At 34.7% G+C, this 8,708-nt stretch overlaps 1 pseudogene; it reads left to right on the top strand.

Annotated features, from left to right (window-relative positions):
• Nucleotides 1-3,073: 3,073 nt before the first annotated feature.
• Nucleotides 3,074-7,900, top strand: LOC109190826 (annotated as a pseudogene).
• The last annotated feature ends 808 nt before the right edge of the window (nucleotides 7,901-8,708 follow it).

Raw genomic sequence — 8,708 nt, 5'->3', positions numbered from 1 at the left:
ACATACATACCCCACTGCCCCCGCACTGGGTCCGCCACTGTGGTCCGGTCTTTCTCTACCCCGACTAATTTTCATTCGTTCCGAAAGATATGGAAACTGGCCCAAAAAAAATCGTCATTTGCCAATTGAACTACCCGTTGAGTTACTTTATTTTGTTTTCAAGTATATATAGATCTCATTCATTTGTGATTTTACTATGCACAAATGAGATTTATTCTTATTTTTTATATAGGAACTTCTACTCAAGGGAACTCGACTCTAAATATTCGCTTGAGTCTCACAGCATTATTTCCGTACGTGGTAGAAGTATCTAGTGTACGTAGATATGTAACAATGATTAGATGCCGCAAAAGAGACAAAATCCTACCATAATTCATATATTTAGGGATTCAATTAATGAAAATTTTGGCTAAAAGCAGGGTAATGGGAATGTCCCACCCCACCAAACATAATTAGAAGCACTATCAAGTACAATCATTGCTTTAGTCTTTGTTTATAAGAGTAACAAAACTACAACAATTAAAATGGTACAATATAGGGATGACATTTCTTATTACTACGTTAAAAGTTATAAACAATAGTGAATGCACAATTTTATTTTATTTTATACTTACGGAATAGAATAGTCTGCTTCACGTTTTGATCCGCTCGACCTGATTTAATTTCAATTGTCAGATCAACTACTTATCACTTTATTTTCTTATATTTGTATAGCAACCAACGTCACATTTCGAAAGTAGGATGCTGGACCTACCTGGCCATCCAAACTTTTGTCCAATATACAATGGTATGTAGGTTCAAACATATTGCATATTCACATGCCAAGACATTATATTGCATGTAAATTTTCTCATTTTACATAGTACAATTATTTCTCTATGTGACGTACAACTTTTTAATTTGCTTCCGGCAATGTCACCATTGCTAAGCTCTTTTTAATGCTTTAGGCAACCTCGTGGCACCAATATTCTCTCAACGACTATCATCATCATGGCAAACTTCAAAATGCCCTCACTTGTAACTTCTTTGCGCTCAACTTTATAATTTGATTTTCTTCATTCATTGGACAAGTAGAATCGCACTAGTAATTTTAAGTTTTAACCCATCCCACCCCCCTCCCCAAAAAAGATTAGAAATCTTGAAATATATTTAAAAATTTGAAAGCATTGGTAAAAGAATGATCTTCAAGAAAATAAATTATTGTTGGGCAGATATTTGAAGTGTCAAGTCTAATATTTTGTCATCAAAACGTGACACTAATTGTTGTATATGTATAACAAAAAAATAAAAAAATTGATCATTCATTACTAGATTTTACATATGTTGGATAATGACAGGCTTGGACAGTTGAATTCAACATCTTGTCATTGAACTGTGGCACTGACTGCTACGTAAGTATAGAGAAATAAAGTTATACCTTCGCTACTAGCTATAAATTTTGGTGTAGCGGTAAGCGTTTGATTTTATAATTTGTATCAAAGCCAATCGAATGAGATTTGCAATCCAAAAGTAGAAATGAATTATTACATTTAAAAAAATTGTTGTAGGGCAAAGAGATTACATGTGTCATGTGTGTGCAATGCCACCCATCCACACCATTAATGGCTTAATCTCTAAAAGAGAAAAATTAGACACATCTCAAAGATTTGCTAAGTGTTTTGCTTTAATTAAGGTTTTGCCACAAAGAAAAGAAAACAATATAAAAGATTCGCATGTAGTGTAATAACTAGGCTGGCTTATGTAAAAAGGGACAGAAACCTTGACGGTTACTCTTTTGCGTCCAAACATTTTGTGGAGCTTTTGACAAAGTACCTAGGGTTGCATATTGGTCTACAGTACTGTACCCAATACTTTTATATATACTATGTTTTTTTAAATTTCTTTATAATAATTTTAATAAAAGAAAAAGAAAAAAATACTAAATAAAAAAGAGAAGTGAGGAGTATACTTAGCTTTTCATAAGAGTGGAAATATTATAAAATTTCTTTCTTAGATATGTTTGGTTGTCCCTAGGCTTTTCTTAATTGGGATCTTATTATTTTTAATTCGAATAAAAAATAGATGTGATTAGACTACACAACTTTTTACTCACAATTTTTGTTAAAAATATGATACAATGTCACAGTAAAAATTTGCATAAATTGTATATTACTTGGTCGATTTTACTTTCTTGTAACTTTTATCGCAATAAATATTCTTAACATGTACCTATATACCATTAATTTTTTAGTCAACAGAGTTTAATAATACGGTAATTATTAATAATTGATTGTATAAATTATTTCTAATAATTAATAATTAATGTCTTCTGTTTTTTTTTTTTCATATCTAATATGATAAATGATAAATTACGTCATGACTCATGAGTATTATTTTTAGAAAAAAAAAAAACATATTTCATATTAAGTTTGAGTGACGAATATATATATTAATGATTAGTTCATGAGTAAGAATGATTGCCTCATCATTTTTTAAGAATTTTTTATTTATCGAAACTGCAAATTATACTAATTTTTATGTATACGTATTGGAATTTGAGACCTTAGTTTTTTTTATACAGAATCTAATGTTGTGTTTACTTTAATTTTTATTTATCCATTTTCCTTTCTTTCTTTTGAAAAATAGAGAATTTTTTTCAATTAATTCTTCCCAAACTTATGATAAGATACTAACTAATTATTAACCGATCCTATGAATTGTCTTTATATATATTTGAGAGTCATAAGTTGACGGTTACACTATAAAGATTTCACCTGTATGGGTTTAACACTTTAACTCATTGGTTCAGTTGGTAGTATTTGGGGGAAGAGACCAATGTTCAAACATCGACAGAATGGTTGTGAGGATTATGTCTACCATTATGTCATCGTGATTTACATCATTCCAAATACTCGAACTGGAGTGTGGGGCGCCATTGGGAGAAGATTATAAAGATTTATATGTCACTTTTAGTGTTAAATTTTCAATCTTCCGAGTATAGTGGTTTTGTCATGTTTAGTACTAAGAGCATCTACATCAGAGAAGAAATAGGGGAGAATTCACTACTTTTGAGGCCAAAATGCCATGGTGGCAGAGAGAGAATCAAGAGAGAGAAGGGGTGGGGAGCATCTGCAAATGTTGGGATATTACTCTGCCCAAGAAAAATAATTAATGATAAAGGATAAAGAACCAATAGAGAAATGACATGCTTATTTTTTATATATTTTTTTTTATAAAATCAGTTTTGATTTTTTTTTTCCCTCCCCTCTCACATTATTCTCTTTCCTACTCACTCTTACATTCTCCCCCTAATAACCCCAACTGATAAGAATGCTCTAAGGATCATAAGTAATCAATTTGAAAATTTAAGACTAAATGTGACGACAAAATCATTATATTGGAAGTGCCCGAGATGATATTAAGTGAATAAAAAAATGTAACCTATAATTACCGGACAGATACTTTTTCGGGGTAATAGAGAGACAATTAAAAGCGAGTAGTATAGGGCGTGGTTCAAAATATTAAGCAGCAGCAATTGTGGGTGTGTGTATTCCATTGGCATTTGTTCTTGAATCTCTCGGTATTCCAGAGAGAGAGAGGGAGGGAGAGAGAGAGAATGTTCCATCCAAAGAAACCCTCTTCGAGCAGTATGAATTCCCACCACGACAGACCCTTATGCGTCCAAGGAGACTCCGGCCTCGTTCTCACTACCGATCCCAAACCTCGCCTCCGATGGACCGTCGAGCTCCACGACCGCTTCGTCGACGCCGTCACCCAGCTCGGCGGCCCCGACAGTACGATAGATAATCCATTTCTTTCTTTATTTTCATTTCTTCATCCAATTCAATCATATCAGATCATCAGACAGTGTTTTAACGTTTGTTTGTGTTGTGTTGGAGCAGAAGCCACACCTAAGACGATCATGAGAGTGATGGGCGTGAAGGGCCTCACCCTCTACCACCTCAAGAGCCACCTGCAGGTTAAACCTTAATTTCCATGGATTCTTAATTTCTTGTTTTATTTGGATATATGGAACAGTGCTTTAACTTTTTTTTTTTTTTTTTTTTTTTTTTTGTGTTCTTCTCCTTTCCTCTTTTGATTGGTATCATAGAAATTCAGACTGGGAAAGCAGCCTCACAAGGAATTCAATGATCACTCTGTCAAAGATGTTGAGAGAGGTAATTAACGTAGCCTATCCTATCCTACCGCTCTTCTTCTCTCTCTCTCTTTCTCTTTATTAGTTTTTTCTGGTAGCTTTACATACATAGATACATACATGCAGTAGTTATATGTTTCCTTAAAAGTCCCGCCGTTGTTCTTTGCACCGCAGCTTCTACTTTAGAGCTTCAACGAAACTCAGCATCTTCTTCGGGAATGATTGGCCGTAATATGAACGAGTATGTTTTTTTATTTATTTATTTTTCTATCTGCCTTTTTTTTTTTTTGGTTTTTTTTTGGGTACACAATCTATGCCTCTCAATCTCCTTCTCTCTTTCTCTTTGAATCGTATAACTTTCAGTTTTTGGTTCATCTATCTACCATAGATCTAATGAAAAGCAAGAAAAAATATATGATCCTCAATACTACCAAAAATTGGACAAAATTGAGGTTTCCCTTAATTAGGTTTTGTTAAAGAAAGAATCACTTCAAATAATAACTTTATTCATCAACTCATGTAGATGAATAGAATAACAAAAAATCGAGAAAAATAATTCCTAGATCGACTACTAAAAATTTATGTTTCTGGTATGTTTTGTTAATAAAACAACCGCTTCAAATAGTAATTTTATCCAACTTCTATAGTTCAAAGACTACTTTTTAAAACAAAACATCATTCTATTAGGGTTTTCTACAATATTTTTTCCCAATTTTGAATAGCTCAGGTCACTGTTGGAAATTATGAAATTTCTGACCACCTGAAAGTGATCTTAAATCAAGTCGAAAGTCTTGTTCCGACCATTTTTGGTATCCGGAAAAACATTTGTTGTTATTTCCGACCACTTTTTGTTTTCGACTTGATTTAAGATCACTTTTAGGTGGTCGGAAATTCCATAATTGCCATCAGTGGCGGTTGAGACTAAATATTGTCATTTTCTTCATTATATTTGAGCGAGTAAAAGTGAAATTAGTGGGAAAAAAACTCTATAAAAGTGAAATTAGTGAAAAAAAAAATACTCTATCATGAAATTGATTAGTTTGGATGTATAAAGATATGAAAGGCTAGGGTTATAATTATGAATTAATTGGTAGTTATATTGTTTTAGTTTTCTCATAAGTGTAAGTAATTATTTTGGTTAATTGGAGTATATAGTAGGTGTTAATTTTTATTTGTGGAATGGTATGGTGTGTGTGAATTGGTGGCATGCAGTAGTAATGTTCGAATCAATGATGCAATCAGGATGCAGATGGAGGTGCAGAGAAGACTGCATGAACAACTAGAGGTAATTATATTCATATTTTAAAGATAATAATAATAATAATGCATTTCAAATTATATTATTTTGATTTTTAAATTAACTCAATATTAAAATTTTACTATATATATCTGTGTTTTTGTGTATTATTTATTTATAAAGTTGCTACTATTTTTTGTTTGTTCATTCTTTCTTTTTAATCACATTTTCTTGAATATTTTATCAATTTATGTTTCTATTTTTGAATTACAGTGCTACAACATATGTTAAAAACTCAGTAGGTAGATTTGTGTGTGGGCTTGTCAATGCAAGAAACTTAAGATTTCGGACCACCAAAAAGTTTGTGAACCAAAATTTTATGTAGTATATATAACTTTAATTTATACCAAAATCTTTGTCACTTAAAGTATTGCTACTATTGTGGACCTCATTTTAACATAGATTTCAATCATAATGAGTAACTTTTTAAATTAAACCACATTTTATTATTCAAGTTCTTCATCTTTTTCTAATATATACTTTTTGCCACTAACTTGTAGGATACAACTTGTGTAGAAAGAAACTAGATACTTTTATCTATGAGCAAGCTTCTAAACCTATTCATACTAACTACCCCTTCTTTTTTTTCAGTGGACCTCAATAGTAATATACTTTTCTTTCAATGTTTTTATAAGAAAAAAAAAAACCATATGGTAATTTAAGAATTTCTTAAAAAATTAACACAATTTGAGAGTTAATTACATTTTTTTTAATATCTCATCACGAGGAAATTATTGAATTTCCGACCACCTGAAAGTGATCTTAAATCAAGTCGAAAGCCTTGTTCCGACCACTTTTGGTATCCGGAAAAATCTTCGTTGCTATTTCCGATCACTTTTTGCTTTCGACTTGATTTAATATCACTTTCAGGTGGTCGGAAATTTCATATTTCCCGCAGTGATATTTAAATTTGATCACATAATAATAATAATAATAATAATAATAATAATAATATTATTATTATTATTATTATTATTATTATTATTATTATTATTATTATTATTATTATTATTTTGGGTAACAAGGGAATTCACCGCCACTGTCCGAGAGTGTGTACTAAGTAAACCTTGCCTTGTGACCATAGTCGGCAAGAGCCCACAAGGAGGCCAACCCACCCTAAGTTGCACTGGGTAAACATAGCCTTGTAATCCTACCCGGCAAATGTCCACAAGGAGGTAAAGCAGCCTTGGTTGAATGTGGTAAGTCCTGTCTTGTGATCCTAATCGGGCAAAAGTCCGCAAGGAAGTATGCCAACCTAGGTTGCACTATGTAAACCCCGACTTATAATCCTAGTCGGTCCACAAGAAGGTAAACTAGCATAGGTTGTCTATAGCTGATCGACTTAAACTAACTCTTATTCGGAGTCGAATTTGTAACCTTAGTGACGCTGTTGAAGCTAGACCTCAATTAAACCCTGATGAATACTTGATGCATACATTTGAACATGAATTGCACGCATGACATGAAGAATGCATGTGGTAGTGCAGGTCCAGAGGCACCTCCAGTTGAGGATTGAAGCTCAAGGGAAGTACATGCAGACCATCCTGGAGAAAGCCTGCCAAACTCTTTCCGGTGGGGACAGCCATAATGTGGGGCCAGCATCTGCTGGGCCCTACAAGCTGGGCATGGCAAATCACCACCCACCCCCTCCTCCTCCCCACCACCAGCCCGACCAACTTTCCGCCATGAAACCAGACTTCGGCTTCCCAGCCTTCCAAGATCTCAACATCTACGGCGGACACGACCACCTCGATCTCCACCAAACCATCGACGGCTCCTCGTCCCTCGACGGCTTCCTGTCCAACAACAACAACGACAACCTGTGCCTGGGCGGCGGCGGCGGCGGCGGGCGGGGAAGAAGAGGCCCAGCCCGTGCCACACCGGAAAGAGTCCTCTGATCTGGTCGGACGAGCTGGGGCCCACCCAGGAAAACGACCAGATGATCCAAATCTCGCTCGACAGAGGCGGCGGCAACGACATAGTGGACGACTCCGTGTCGGATTTCTACGAAACGAAGCCGTCACTCAACATGGGCGGCGGCGGCGGAGAGCACGGCGGCGAAGTAGAGAAGAAATTCGAGGCGGCGGCGGCGGCGTCGCAGGAGAGGCAGTCCCCGAGCCGGCGAGAGAGGATGAATCCCGCCATTCTTATGAACATGAACATGAACATGAACATGCAGGCCGCCGCCGCGCAAGGAAGAAACTCTACATTCGGCTAATTTAATTAATAAATAATTAACTCATATATATATATGCATGAATGAATGAATCAATGAAAAGTAATGTAATTTGTGGGTGCTGCAATGCAGTGCACATACATGCATCTATATATTTCTATTCTATAGTGGCTAGCTAGCTATATATCTACCTGTATTTTTACATCATACTCATATATACACAGTATGGGATGCGCTTATTAATTCTAATTTTCATTATCATTTATAACATGGACATGTTAGTTAGGCTTTTCAAGTTTACAAGTTTGAAACATTATGTGTGTTTGTACTGTATGTGAAGTTTTTTTTGATACATCTAAGAGATCAGAATAGGAAACTTGTGTATCGATATTACATTGTGTTTGAAGTACTTTAATTTGCCCATTTTTCAAACTGTACTGTGTGTATTCCTAGATAGCTAGTTATTGCCTTTCAATTAGTGATATTGTGTTTTTTTTTTGATCAACTAGGAGGCCGGGGGAAATCCCGAGGTTAATTGGTCTCACCCACTTGGTTATTTGTAATGACCCCCTCGATCTCCCGGGGAGGTCGTCCTTAACCTCTACCCACTCAACATGTTGCGAGAATACCAACTTCCTTATTTTGCTCATGATAGATATCCCGGATGGTAACCCTCCCGTCTTTGTCAAGTCACCTCCTGCCTCCTCAATGTTGTGTTTGATGAGTACTTATATATATATATATATATATATATATATATATATATATATATATATATATATATATATATATATAATTGTACTCTGGTGCGAATATGTGAATGCCTGATATCCGTCCACGTGTCCAGATCTAATGGATGAGAAACATTGGTTTAAAAAAAAAAAAAAACGCGGTGGCATTTTTGTAAATAAGTGAACATCGAAATGCAAGTAAAATATATTACAAGTGCATGTAAAATGTATTATAAGTGCAAGTAAAGTTTACATTGAGCATCAATACTAAGTGCACCTATAGTTATAAGTAGTTGTACCTATAGTTATAAGTAGTTGCACATAGGTGCATGAATGTTTGAGGGTGGTTTTCACGGGTATTACTACTCG

This window comes from Ipomoea nil, unplaced genomic scaffold (genome assembly GCF_001879475.1).
Source record: "Ipomoea nil cultivar Tokyo-kokei standard unplaced genomic scaffold, Asagao_1.1 scaffold1576, whole genome shotgun sequence".
NCBI lineage: Eukaryota > Viridiplantae > Streptophyta > Magnoliopsida > Solanales > Convolvulaceae > Ipomoea > Ipomoea nil.
Note: the sequence above shows the minus strand (reverse complement) of the source record. Positions and strands in the feature narration are given on the sequence as shown.